At 33.0% G+C, this 15,577-nt stretch overlaps 1 pseudogene across 1 annotated transcript; it reads left to right on the plus strand.

Annotated features, from left to right (window-relative positions):
- The first annotated feature begins 1,915 nt into the window (after positions 1-1,915).
- On the plus strand, positions 1,916-12,046 carry LOC149575077 ((R,S)-reticuline 7-O-methyltransferase-like; annotated as a pseudogene). Its single transcript, XR_016360275.1, has 4 exons — positions 1,916-2,047; positions 10,876-11,521; positions 11,609-11,673; positions 11,765-12,046. The product of XR_016360275.1 is annotated as a (R,S)-reticuline 7-O-methyltransferase-like (transcript).
- Positions 12,047-15,577: the final 3,531 nt, after the last annotated feature.

A 15,577-nucleotide genomic window follows, 5' to 3' on the forward strand; every position in this document is an offset into this window, starting at 1 on the left:
TGGTGACCTTCTGATACTCAACGTCCATTACATTACTCAACATCATCATGCACTTGGTAGAAGTGAAAGCTCGGTCCATACTAATCATACATCATAGCTTGGAACTCGGTAACCATTTGAGACTTGGTAGATATAGTGTCACTCAGTAGATACTGAATCCTTTGATTACCTTGCTATCACTCGATAAACACTACACATCCATCATTTGGTAGAAACTTGCTTTACATCACACAAATTGATAACTCAGTAGACACTATGAAGCTCGATAAACACTGTTGAACTGCACACTCACTTGATAGCTTTAGGAATGCTCAGTATGAACTTCTTAAGTGATGATGAACTTACAAGGTAACCATTGAATGCTCGATATAAACTATAGACTAAGTGATGAGCTTGGTAGCCTTTCAAAATTGAATAAGTGTTATCACTAAAAAAAAATACAAAATAATGCCAATAGTCTCCCCCTTTGGCATTAGTGACAAAAACACTTATGAGCCTTATGTACACTGACATACTGATTTTGGATTTTTCAAAATTGATCTTTGTAAAGCTGTTGTATATACATATCTTACATATCTCACATATCTCCCCCATACATATTGTATAGTACATACATAGCTTATTATTGTACATATATCAATCTATTTTCTCCCTTATTTTCTCCACAAGTCTCTTATCATTTCTTACTCCCATGTCTCCTACTATCTCTTAGTCCCCCTTTCTGATAATAATGCCAAAGAGTATATGCAATATATTCAAATAGAGGTAACAAAATGTGAGAGAAATTTAGAGTGTACCTTGAGAATAAGAGCCAATGCCTTATCCCAATTATCTTGGAAAATTTTGTAGGTGGAGAGTGCCACTAAAACTTTTGCAGAAAGTTCCATCATATGATCTGCTATGGAAAAATTGTTATTCTAAACCAATTTTTTTGAATATAAAATGTGTTTCTACATTGATTCCATAACTAGAAGGATCATATTTTGTATATCAATCAGTGTGGATCTGATCTTGGCTTCCTCTCTTAGTAATTCTACCTACATTTTTGACAAAAAATTTCACCTTCATGTGATGTGATGAGCTTGAACTAGGGTCAAGATGTAGCATTTGAGCACTTGCCTTCATATCAGTCTTATTTAATTTATCATTTATCTCCTTAGTATACTCGGTAACATCACAAAGCTTGCCAAGAAGTGATGTTAGATTGGTGAAGGCTTGTTCAAGATTGCTCAAAATTGTAGATAGCTCTACCTCGTTTATGGAAATGTGCTCGAGCATGTTATTATCAAACTTATTCTCTACCTTCTCTATGAGCTTTTCTTGGCCATAGGTATCCTCATTGAACTTATTTATAGCTTCTTCCAAGTGCAACTAAATGTGTTGATATGAGTCAAAATCAACACCTATAGCCTTAGTTATTATATTTTTGGCATTTTCAATTATGGTGAACTCTCTATCTATCTCATCTCTTAATTGTGGCATTCTCATTTCATCAACTGTGGCATTGTCCAAATCCAACTTAGGAATTACAATTTCTTTGTCCAAGTCAATGTCTTCATCAATAGCTTTTGTAGTAAGCATAAGTTTTAGAGGAGTCTTTGGTTTTACTTTTGAGCTTACATCCTTGGACTTAAAAATAGAAACAATAATAGAAATAGTTGGACTTGCAGAAAAGACTTGCATAAGTCCAGTTGAAGGAAAACTAAAAGAAGTACTAATTGTGTCCAAAAATGATGTACTATTAAAAAATGAAGTACCAATAGGTGGCATAGACATTGAAATACTTACAACTGAAGAACTGGTTGGAACAAAAATTGGTGCAGTTAAAGCTGAAGTTGACAAAACTATAGAACATACTAGAAAACTTACCATACATGGTGCTGAAGAAATTCACACAATTGGAGAATTGGCAACTATGCGTACTACTGAAGTAGATTGCTCAGGAGCTGATGAAGAGGGCTACAACTTGGTAGATGAAGTGGCTGATAGTTCCATTGTAGATACTTGGACCTGTGAAGTAGCAAGTGAAGATGATATATCTGAGCTGGTGGCAATTATACTTTCTAAAGCTATCTCCAACCCTAATGATGTAGCAATTTTAGGTGGAGAATGAGGAAGGGAAGCAATGACTTCTACTGTTATTTTCATAGGATCATCTTCTTCATCTTCTTCCTTGTCTTCCTTTTCAACTTCTTCCTCCTTCTTTTAATCATCAACCCTTAATGCCTGATAATCTTGAACATCAAAAGTAACACATGGTGCGTTATCCTCTTCATCATCATCCTTGATTTCCACTAGATCATCATTAAGTTTATGTAGATGATAGATGTTCTTCCACATGTTTGTTTTATCTCTAACAACATTATCAATATCTTTGATTAAAATCAAACATTTGTGGAATCTAATCATCATTTTACCTTCATTTTCTTTCATGGCTACCTTGACTTCTACATTTGTAAGATTTGGCAGTAACCTCCTCAAAGATTATTCATAAATATCTTTTTCTTTCTATAGAGAAAATTCCCACCTTGGTTACAATCTTAGTAACATTTCTTTTGAGAATTGAGGAGCAATCTGATCTGGGGAATACTTCCATTTTCCCATTTTGGTGAGTTCCAATTCCTCAATTTTCATCTTTTCAGCATCAATCCTTGTCTCAAACTTGAGAGCCTTGATGTTTGTGATACCTACTCCTTCCATCTATTTCAATCATTCTTAGAAGGTAAATGGGGGCTTGCTAAGCACAAATTCACCATTTCCTTTTCCTTTTCCTTTTCCTTTTCATATGCTAGTGAAAATAGTTGTGGGGGCTATTGGTGACTTGGTAATGATTATCTTGGCCTTCTTCTTTGCTAGCTCTGCCTCCTTCTCAACTTCTTCTTCTTCTTCTTCTTCTTCTTCTTCTTCTTCTTATTCTTCTTCTTCTTCATCCTCTCCTTTACCATTGGTAAGCATTAGAGGACCAGTGGTAGTTTTCAGCTTAGTTATCTTCCTCTTTCCTTTCCTAATTGCCTAGGGTAGCTTGATTTCAAGCTCAATTCTTGCTTTTCGCTCATCATATGTACCAAAATTTGGTTTCTTGGGATCTATAGGTTCATTTATGAAGGCTTCAATAATATCCCTAGTTTCATCAATATTTACCTCATATGGGAGAGGTTTTACCCATGCAACTCAGGGCCTGACTGCCTAAATGTACACTTTATCACAATCATCCACAAAGCACACATCATCTTTATAATCCTCAACAAGATTAGGAGGAATTTTGAACCTATTTTTCATCCTTTCCTTGAAATCTTCAAAGTAATTATTAATAATGTTGTCAAGGTTTACACCCATTTTTGCAATAAACTCATTTATTTGATAAAGGATAGGAACATCTTTTCTCCGCACAATAGAACCTGTAGATGGGAAGAAAATTTGCACATAAAAGAAAACACATGTCAACAAAGAACCAAATTTAGAAGGGTTGTTCTTTGAAGTCCTAATACTATCCATATTCTTGTTCAATTGTTTTAGCAGTAACTCCGACAAGTCAAGTTCCATGTTTTTCTTTACAACCTTAAATGCTAAGTCCACTGCCTCACATGGCATGCTGCTCAAATGACTAGAGCTGTAAATCTTGTGGGCAATTACATGAATACCAAATCTCAATTCCACATCAAAAATAATGCTAATTTTCAAACCTTTATGGTCCCAACTCGGCTAGGGTTTTCTTCTGCAGTTCATCCCGACCTAGGTTTTTTGTAGATTTTTCTTTGTTTAGCATCAGGAGACTAGTAATCTTATGAATCATCTTCCTCATTATTAACACGGGCTGCTCTAACCATAATTGACCATTGTTCACATGACTAAGAATGTATCTAATCCGCTTAATTTAAAAACTTTTTTGCAGGTGTGTGCTATGAGTTAACCCTTGTGTTTCTAGGTGCTTATGCTCATGTTTTAATGAAACATCAACACACATCTCCCCTAAAGCACTATCCTTTTCTAGGGTTCTAATTTCCTAAATAGAACACTTAAAATGAGTACAAATTTTGTTAATTAATAGTACTTTTGGTGAAATTTGAGATTGTGCACCATTAGGGTCGAGTGCTTCTGCAACTGCTAGAACTAGCTTTAATTTTGAGGCTTTCCACTCCACACCCTTAACCAACATTTTTGAACCTCTTTTTTCCTTGCTACTGCTAGTGCTTTCAGATGCCATCATTTCTCGGTAAGTGAAATAAATTTTTTGAACAAATTCTTCACTGGAAATTCGCTCGAAATCACCTAGATGCACTTGGAAATCTCTTAGCTCTGTGAATTCTGAAATTGCCATGAAAAATGAAGTCAAATTCTACCCTTTATGATGAAAATTCACCATTAATGCTAGGTACAATAATTACATAGTGCATGATTGACTGTCATCCACTCACTAGCTCGGTTGAAACTTGTGATTCAGTGATCAAACAAACTTTCATTACTCCTGACCTTTCTCGGTAAAACCTGATCTCATGTGATACCTTTATATCTGAAATACTAATTTGGATCTTCTACTTTCTTCCATCTAGAACTGCTCGAGATATAGCTTGAAAATATAGTTCCAGTTCCTCCTTCATGAGTCTAATTGGAAATGGTGGAGTCACCCACATTTTGAGTGACATGGCTATCATTTGAATTGTTCTGCACGGTAGATTTGGGAATCCACTGTTGTCTCATCTACTTCCTAATGTTATCATCTTTAGCTTTCTTCTCATCTTCAATTCTTCCTATATTCATGTAGTTTTTAACTATATGACCAATTTTACTACACGTATAGTTTCTTACTATTGAATTTCCCTTTCTCAAGTGATGCCCTGTATAGTCTATGCCAATATGTCCATATTATCCACAATAGTGACATCTACACCAAGTATTGTAGTCCCATACAAATATTTCCTTGACTATTTGTTCAGCTAGATTGAATGATTTGGATCTACATTCAGATGCCTTGTGACCTTGTTTCTTGCATTTGTGACATTTAACTTCAAATTTTGGTTTCTCCTTGCATTCATTAGCTTTATGACCATGTTTATTGCAATTGTAACATTTTTTGTTGAATTTTTCCTTTCCATTGCTCAAACATTTGTTTGATGTATGACCTAACTTACCATAGTGATTGCAAGTAGGTCTTTGATTCCTTTGGGCACCTTGTTTGAAGGATTCACCTTCTTCTTTGTAACCAAGTCCTACTTTACCTTTTTGCCTATGAAGGTTCTGCTCACTTTGCTAACTCAATTGATCCATGTTTGCTTGAGATTTCATCATCCTTTCATTGAGTTTCTTTTCTGATATTAGATCAGCTTTCAATCTTTCATTGATTTGTCTTTCAGTGATCAAATCATTCCTTAGACTTTCATTTTCAAATCTCAAATTAATGATTTCCTCATTTGCATTGGAGAGTTGATTGATAAGACTTTCTTGCTGAAGGGATTGACTTTGATTTTCATTTTTCCTTGACTCCAAGTCATCACTGGCTTTATTCCTTTGTTCCAAAATTTCACACATTCTTATTGATTGAACTTCTTGTTCTCTTTTCAATTTTCTTACCTCTTCTTGCAAAGAGCCATTCTTTACTAGGAGTTATTTGATTGCTTCATTTGCTTCATCTGAACTACTTGAAAGGAAAAAGTCTTTAATCTTTTCTTCAACATATTGGTGGTCATTCAATTATCTTGCAAGTTCCTTCCTTCTTTTTAGGGATTGGGAAAGATGCTCTTTTGCTTCCTTGAGTTGAGCTATGGCCATTTCTAGATCTAGCTTCTCATTTTCAATAGCTTTATCAAGTCTAAATATCTCCATTATCCTTGATCTTTGCTCAAGTTTTCAAGGTTTATCCTAAGAACCACCTTGCTCTGATAACAATTGTTGGAAATAATCAAGACTAGCTAGGTTACTAAGAGGGGAGAGGTGAATCAACAACCTCAAAATCTTTATATCAATTCAGCACTTAACCATATAAATCATCCACCATTCATTCATTCATCTAATCTACTGCATGCATGAGAAAACATAAACATTCATAACACATGAACACAGTATTTTGGTGACCTAGAAACCTTCCAAATAGAAAGTAAAACTAGGGTGGGGATGATACCCACAAAACTTCACTACTGCACTATAAAGTTGGCCCGTTAGGGCTTACATTGACCACTTCTGATGATCCCCCCCATTAAGAGCAATTTGGACTACTAGATCAGCCTTGTTAGAGGTTTTACAAACATTCAATGAAGTATGTACTCTATTAAGAGATTTATAGAAAGACTGTTAAGTCTATGAGTTGTTAAAGGATTTAGAAAACTAATTCACCTATCAGGATGAAACAATAGATCTGACTTAAAACTTGATAGCTGATTAGATCTTTGAAGTACATATCACCTTTTGTGACTTATATATATTTGTTGCTCCTTAATGACCTTGCTATAAACTCTGCTCTACTGCTAATTCACATTCAATATTATCAAAATATTACATATCATTCCTTTATATTCTCATCCATATATTGCAAATGATACAATACATTACATATATACCATTCCAACAATTACAATTACAAGGTCAGCTAAAACACAAGTAAACAAAACATTATGAGTCAGCCAATCAGTAGAAAACATGGGTTCTTCAAGCTGACTTGGTGACCTTCGGATACTCGATGTCCACTACATTACTTAGCATCATCATGCCCTCGATAGAAGTAGAAGCTCGATCCATACTAATCACAAACCATAGCTTGGAACTCGGTAACCACTGGAGACTCGGTAGATATAGTGTCACTTGGTAGATACTAAATGCTTTGATTACCTTGCTATCACTCAGTAGAAACTAGCTTTACATGACACAAACTGATAACTCGGTAGACACTATGAAGCTCGCTAACCACTACTTGTTCAATGAACACTATATGCTCGGTAAACACTGCTAAACTACACACTCACTCAGTAGCTTCAAGAATGCTTGGTATGGACCGCTTTAGTGATGAACTTACAAGGTAACCAATGAATGCTTTGTATAAACTATAGACTGAGTGATGCACTTGGTAGCCATTCAGAATCGAATAAGTGTTATCACTAATGACAAATACAACTTAATGCCAACAAAAGGTTCCTCTATGCACCTTGGGACCTAAATACTCCCTGTTGACCAAGAATAGTTGCCATATAAATTAAATTATTCTTAGCCTAAGAGGGATAAATTTAGGCAATATATGGTGTGGCCGGGGAAAACCATAAACTCTCATGATAGAAAATGTGGGAAATAGGAAAATATCTCTCCAATTATGGTCAAGTCTCTTTCCCTCAGGAAGTAGGGCTGGTCTCAAAAGGCCCTTCAATATATCAGGAGCCCTAAAATATCCTAGATCTAACATTTTCATAATTGTAACACTAAAATTATGGAAAAATGATACAAAATTATAAAAATGATATGTGCTATCCCATAACCATGTTCATAAATGCATTGGTAGACTTCCATTTATATTAGAAGTTTGATCGATGAAATCATAACTTATGTACCCTATATTCTTGTATAGAGTCAGATGCATCAGTAGTGAATAGTTAAGGAAGGTGAAATCCTTTAATTCCCCACTCCGAGCCTTGGCAATATTCTTTTGCTTTAATTCTAGAATATTATTGACATAATCATATTCCCCACTATGGTAAGCATCTTGTACATCTCTTGCAATTATGAATTCTGCCCATAAACCATATCGATCCCATCCTTACCCACCATCTTATGAACACCATTTACAATTTTAACAAAATAATTCTTGAATTTTTTCAGTGGCATCATCTTGTCGACCTTCTTAGTGTAATCACCCACTTCTTTTAGGTCCATGGGAATATGTTGTAGCATTGATCTCCTACTGTATGCCTTGGTGTTTGCTTCGAATATCATCCAACAGTACACAATCATCTTCTTTCTTCTCATGTTGCTACAACAGATCTTTGTATAACAATTTCTCATTGAATATGACATCCCTTCTTCTTAGAATTTTATAATTTTTAAAATCCCAAAGCCTATAACCAAATTCTTTAATAACAAGATATTTCTCATGAAGTATTTATTTAATATGAAAATTCCATAAGGTGGATCTATTGCAAATCATTTAAATGAGTATAATACTATTACTAGTCAATTATCTTCTGTGGGTATCAATTTTGATGAAGAAATTAGTGATCTCTTGATTTAATGTATATGAACATATTCTTGATCATCCTCTAGAAACTTCTCTAGAATTCTTCTGTTAGGTCTATACCTAATCATCACCTTGAATTTAGTGATCCAACTCAATAATCTTATCATCAACACATTTTATATCTCCTAAGAAATCAACTATGTTGGCTTGATCTTACAATTTCTTTGGATTTGATCTTTTACTATCACTCGACAATCACTTAATTTTGTTACTAAGTCAATAATGAAATACTCGAGCATTGTTTAAGCTTTTTGGCTCAGTATCAACTAACTTTCTCGGTTGATACTAATGCTCAGCCAACACTAGATTTGATCGGCACTAATTGTGGCTCAGTTGACACTAGCATTACTTAGCACCCCTTAGTATTTTACTTTTTTGTTCAGCTAGGCTTAGCCTTCTTGACATAAATAATTACTTTACTTTGTCAAAGTCTATCTAATCATTTGTCCATTGTAACTTCCTTTTCATAACCTCAACCTTTCCTCTAGGTGCTATAGTTATGAATAACTCTCAAATCCTCTTCATCGATCAAATAGATACCATGTTTAGATTAGGTAGTAATATGTCTCATCCATATGTTTGACATCAATGCCAAAATAAAAATTGATCCAATTATAAGTTTCCAACATACCCAAGATTATCTATCATACTCAAATAGGGTATGTGAAAGGGAGATACATACGGGAAAACCAAATCACCTACTAGGAAGCCATGTACTGGGCCAAATTATCAAAACAAAACCTAGTAATGTTCCTAATTGACTACGATATAGTCTATGATAGAATAGAGTGGAAATTTATCAAAATGATGATGGAATGCCTTGGGTTCCTAGAATTATTTATAAGAATAGTCTTCATACTCATGAGAGATGCTACAACTTTGGTTGAGGTTAATGGTTCAAGATCCAATGAATTCCACATATTGAGGTATGTACAACAAGGATGTCCTCTTCCATCTTCCTTCTTTTTTCTAGCTATAGACTACCTTCACTACATCCTTAGAGATGGGTCTCTATCACCTAGAGTTAAGGGTGTCTTACTCTGAAACCTGGAGAAAATCTAAAATGTGCAATTTGTTAATGATATTGCTTTCCTAATTGATCTTTCATAAAATAATGTTGAAAATATTGTAAAGAAGTTCGATATATTTTTTAAAGCTTCAAGTAGTCAAATTTCCATCAGTAAATCAATAATGCTAGGATGGCAAGATACCCCACAAGACTGGTATGACAAATTTTGGGTTCTCATGGAGAGGGCCAAACCACACTATTAAATATCTTGGTATACCATTCTTAGTATCCCCTAATATCAATAACATGTGGAACTGGGTAAAATGCAAAATTGAAAAGAAGAAGTGGAACATAAATTACCTATCCTTAGCTAATAGAATACAAGTTTGTCAGATGGTCCCAACTACATACACTATTCACTACTCCTCATCCTGGTTGTTCAATCAAGCACACATCAACCACATTTAGAAAGTGATTATGAATTTTTTGTGGTCACATGGAAGAGTTTAGTAAAAAAAACATGCAGTAAAATGGGTCTGGTGTATCAAAAGGAAATAAATTGGAGGGTTACGGTTGAAGGATTTTAGATGGCAAGGATGTGCACTAGCAATCAAGTGGGTAGCTAAGGCATTACAAGGAGAGGAACCTTTGAAATTCCTAATAAGGAATAATATTTCTAGAGGGGTCCTTCAACTTGGGATCCTCCTATGTGGTAAATGGAAAATTAGGGTCAAATGTATTCAAGACTATATGGAAAGGATGGGAGTGGGTCAAACACTAGATAGGAGGAGCAAAGTTTATTGACAAGTCAAACAAGCTATGTGGTGAAAAATCACCATGGTGGAGCTTGGAGAGAAATAACAAACCTCTAGCCCTATTGCAAGGTTGTTTGGCCAAATATTGGTGCAAAATTGGTATTTCAAAATTTGGCAACCTCATTATAGATGAGATATTTTTTCAATTGGAGGAACTGGCAAGAAACTATCCCCTACCACACTCACATAAGAGAACCTATTCTATCTTAAGAGAAGCCTGGTTACAAGCCAAACAACCCTTTAGCTATGGGGAAATCACAAATAGACTCTCTAATCTAAGATGGCCTAATAGGTCCCCCATTTTGGAAATCATAGCCAAATACATATACAACCTCCTTTTTTATTCAGATTCTATCTTTGACCATCTTAACTATAAATGGAGTATTGACCTTGACCAACCTATTTGATTAAATGCCCACACGCTCTCGAGCATAGACCCATTGAACCGAAGATCATCTCCTTTATTTAGTAAGCCTTGCTGCATAAAATCCTAATCATCATGCCTACTAGTAATCCACATTCATGTACTGTCTGCTACCTTCCTTAGTCAATTGATCACATCCTTTTTGACTATCCCTTTACCAAGGGTTTTTGGATGCTTCTCGACATTAAAATTGGACATTGTATCTCCTATTTCATGTTATTACTAGCCACATACCTCATGTATCCAAAGGTTTTAATACTATCTGGGACATTTTCTCTTCTTTACTAGTATGGAAACTTTAGATTCATAGAGATGAGGATATCTTTAAGAGTGGAAATAAGGTTCTTACTGGGTCTCTATGGAGACTCATTATTCATCATATATTTTTGCAAGTCTCCATTAACTTCAAAATTAGGGAGAAAAAATTCCGGCCATTCTTTCCAATTCCGACGAGCCTCTCTCCGTTCCCCAAATTGCCTCCCTCATTTCTTCCTCCACTGGAAAATCTCCCATTAACTCCGACTACCTTGCCAGAATTCTCAGATTCCTCTCCTCTCATGTAGTCTTCTCCCAAACTCCAATCCTCTCCAAGAGCGGACAAGATGTGGAAAATGCATACAAATACGGATCGACGGGAATCTCAAAATTATTGGTAAAAGAGAAAGGGGGAAATTAAGGAAAATCAAAATCAAAATCTTCTGCGGCGCTTCTGATGATGGAGACGAACCGCGATTTCCTGGAAGCGTGGCATCATTTGTACGACTGCACTATCCATGGCAGATGTCCATTCGAGAGGGCTCACGGATCTCATATTTGGGATTTTGCCAATTCAAACCCTGATTTCAGTGCCATCATCAACGACGCCATGGCCAGCAACTCCCCACTGATAATGAACGTCTTCTTTGCAAATTATGACGGATTTGAGGGTGTCAAATCTTTGGTGGACGTCAGGGGAGGCATTGGATCGACGGCTTCCATGATTGTTCACAAATTTCCTCACATTCGTGCCATTAATTTTGATTTGCCGCATGTCATTGCTTCCGCTCTGAAAGACATTCCTGGTATGAAAAATCCAAACTTTTTAAATTTTCAACAATCTACAGACATTTTAGTTTCCATATAAGTGATCAATCATGAAATTGTTGCAGGGGTTGAACATGTTGCTGGTGACATGTTTGAGAGTGTGCCTTCTGCTGATGTGATTCTTCTCAAGGTAAAATAATGTGTGTGAAAAGATTATCTATAGCTAATATAATGAATTTAATTGATTAATTATGGTTTCTTTGGTTTATGGTGAAATGCAGTGGGTTTTACATGATTGGAGTGATGAGGAGTTTGTGAGATTGTTGAAGAATTGTTACCAGGCGATTCCGGAGAAGGGGAAGGTGATAATTGTGCATGCAGTTGTGGAAGAGAATGGATGTTTGGGGTTGGCTTTTGATCTGTTCATGATGGCTCACACTCATGGTGGGAAGGAAAGATCTGAACATGAGTATAAGATTTTATCTCAAGCTGCTAGATTTAAACGTTATAATATTATTAAATTGCCCTTTGTTCAGGCTGTTGTAGAACTCTTTAAGTTCTGACTGACTTGGGAAACTTTCTCAACAAGATGGTATTGTAAAATATTATATATGAATAAAGAATTAGTAGGATGCACAATCTAAATAAGTTCATTGAGAAAGTCAGATTTTATTGATTCTTAAATTTCTTAGTTTAGATTCATAAAAAAGAATCAACATTAAAAACATTTTTAAGTTGAGAGGCTTTCTATAGTGTTTACAATTGTCTTCAATTTAAACATTTTTCACTTATGTAAAAAATGACAGTTGTTTCAACAATTTAAACATTTGTCACTTATGTAAAAAATAGATTGTTGTTTCAAAATTTTAAAATGAGTGTCATTTGAGAAATGTTTGTAACGTTTTGAAAAATAAATCGATACAATTAGAAATGTTTTATACATTTTATTACAACATAATAAAATGGAGCACCATAGTTACCAAGTGTTACTCCATTTATTCACCTCTGTCCCCACATATTCAAGAGGAAACTTCTTCACACTCATCATCTGCTGCAACAAATGAAGTGAAAATTAATAAGAAGTGCCACGTAGTGGCTTCTATTTTCTGTAGATTATAATAGTTTTAGTTAATTAGAATAATAATTTAAAAAATTAAAAATATTAAATATAATTTTATTACTAATTGATTAATATTTGATATATATTTTAGATAAAACTTTAATATAAAAAATGTAAGTTTCACATAAATGGAACGATACTATTATAACTACTTAATTGTATTTTAGTATATCTATATATTAATACATTAATATTATTTTTTACTATAGATAACTAAACATTTATAAAATGAATAGTATTAAGATTAGAGATTTTGGCCCTAGATAATCATCAAATAATTGTAGTGGATTTTAGTCTAATAACAAAGTATTTTAAGAAAGATATAATTATTTATATTATATTTTTACCTTTTCCCTATCAATAGCATTTTCATTCATTACATATTTTATATAAGATAGAAAGGAAAGAAGGTCACATATTTTCTATGGCCATCATCAAATTAGAAGGTATCCTTCTTTTAGATAATTTAGATTTGATTTTTGTTTGCATTTAAGGCTTTTGAATATGAAATGGACATGATTATTCCATTCCACCAGTGCAAAAAAATTAACTTTGCAGTATAGAGTTCATATTCGCATAACATTTGTTAGATGCTAGGTTCGTCATGTACAAATCACAACTATATTCTTAGTGCCTAGCTCAAATCATATTTTTTAACTGTGTATAAATGTAGTTTTAATTCATAACAGTTACAAATAATTTGAGAAAACAAATTTGGCCTTCCTCAATTTTTTGTTGATTGAGATATTATCCAAGAAAGGTTTAAAATAAATCAAATAAACAACTTATATTTAGTGTTGGTAGATTAACAAATATATTATACCAATACAATTTGTAATAAGAGCTCAAAATGATTGAAATTTGCTATTGCAACGAATAAAGAGATATTATTTCTATAGGCTATCTCCATGCTTTGTATAAATATATCATGTATACGCTTAAAGTGTGTGTCTGAGTCAAAAGCTCTTCATCATTCATATCTTCACACATTGTGTCTTCATTTCTATTGTCAACTCTTAATACATTCTGGTTAATAGTATTTTTCTTTTGACTAAGTGTTTGATATTTTCTCAATGTTCTTGCTAGCTGGTTGAAATCTACTAGCAACCATTGAATTGCTTGTCATGGGAAGTGCCATACAGAACACTAAAGAGCATCTCCACCAGAAAACTCCAGCAATTTTTTTTGTTTCTTATTTCAAGTTTATAGCTTATTCATAGTTTAATATTTTAAATTTTTAACAAAATACTTTTAAAAAAAGATCAAAGAATTAGTGTATCACTTTCTTTGTTGCTATGTCAAGAGTCATATATTTGGATAGCTAGGAGAATATTTTATTATTTTAAATTGTGTTAAAATAGAATAAGATTTTCTATTAACAAATAAAATAATAAAATAATGAACTATTTTCTATTTTATCTTCAATAAAAATAAATAAATGAAAAATATTTTAAAGATGTTTTACAGAAAAATTTCTCATAGATTTTAGTTACAAAGAATATTAAAACCATATTTGAAAGTTGTGGTAACTGTATATTTGATCTTATTGTATTTGTTATAGGCAATATAATATTGCAACTAGTTTTTCGTATCTAATGATTAATTTTTTCAATTCTAACTAATTAGATGTAAGAATTTTTATTTTTTATTTTATGTTTTGATCTTTCTAATGTTTACATGTGAGATTTATAATTTCTTAAATCATTTAAATCATTTTACTCTAACTTGATTGGCTCATACAGTTTTGGTGTTATAGGAGTGGATTACAAGGAAGCGTTACCCGATTTTTGAAGATGACTACATATAAAATACAAAGCATATCAAAATATCTCATAATTTTTCAAAATGGTTGTTCTATCAATGTCAACAATGATATGTAAGATGATAAAATTATGGTAAATTTAAATTTTTAACAAATCAAAATTTTCTAATAATTTCTTTTCTTTTCTTTTACCAAAAATATATTTTCTAACTACATTAGGAAAAAAATATATGGACATAATGACATAAGATAATAAAATTTATAGTGAGTTACAAAATTTAACTAAGAACATTTTTAAAAAAAACAATAATCAATAAATCCTAATATTACTAATATGTTGCATTAGATAAATCAAAGTGATAAGAAAATTTCATAGCATTAACATAAAAATATTAATAAAATAAAGCTAATCAAACTAAAAATTGTAAACTAAATAAATATAAACTTCATGACTATAAAATAATATATAAAACAAACTATAATTATAGAACATGCAATCTCCTCAATTGAATATTATAAACTACATAGGTTGTCCACAAAAATGTCTAATATAATTTCTATATTATACAAAACTAACATTTTTAAATACTTGCTCCATGTTAATACTATTGTATCATGGAGCACTACTCGATATCGATATACTAGCTTAGATATCTTTATATGTCTATCTAAAACACACCGAGAGATATCGAGCTTGAGGCACCTATCTATTTTCAATAATATTTTTATTGAAATAGGTGCCTCAAGCTTGATATCTCTTGGTATGTTTTAGATAGATGTATAAAGATACCTAAGCTAGTAGCATCTGCAATGCAACATGTAAAACTGAAATCTATTGAATTATTAATTATAATTATTCTTTTTAAAGCATGATGCTTATTATATAAATTATGTTTTATGGATATTGAAACATAGTATATACAATGCATACAATTAATCTCTTTCTAGAGATTTTAGTCATTCCTCTTGTGCTTTCCTTTTCACAACTTGCTTCCCTGTCTTCATCTTTTCATAACAATCATAAGAAAATGGTGGTCAAATTTGAAGTCCATCCAAAGACTTAACTTGTTATATAGAAAAAAATATTAGTCCTATCCTTTCTCTTGGTCTAATGTCAACTGTTGCCTTAGAAAGTGTTAATCCCTATTATTTATGGATAGTTAATTCCCAAGCCAAATGTAAAGGCAATTGACATGTGTGGCCTCTTTGTAT

This window comes from Cupressus sempervirens, chromosome 2, assembly GCF_028749045.1.
Source record: "Cupressus sempervirens isolate cs-2001-9-10 chromosome 2, ASM2874904v1, whole genome shotgun sequence".
NCBI lineage: Eukaryota > Viridiplantae > Streptophyta > Pinopsida > Cupressales > Cupressaceae > Cupressus > Cupressus sempervirens.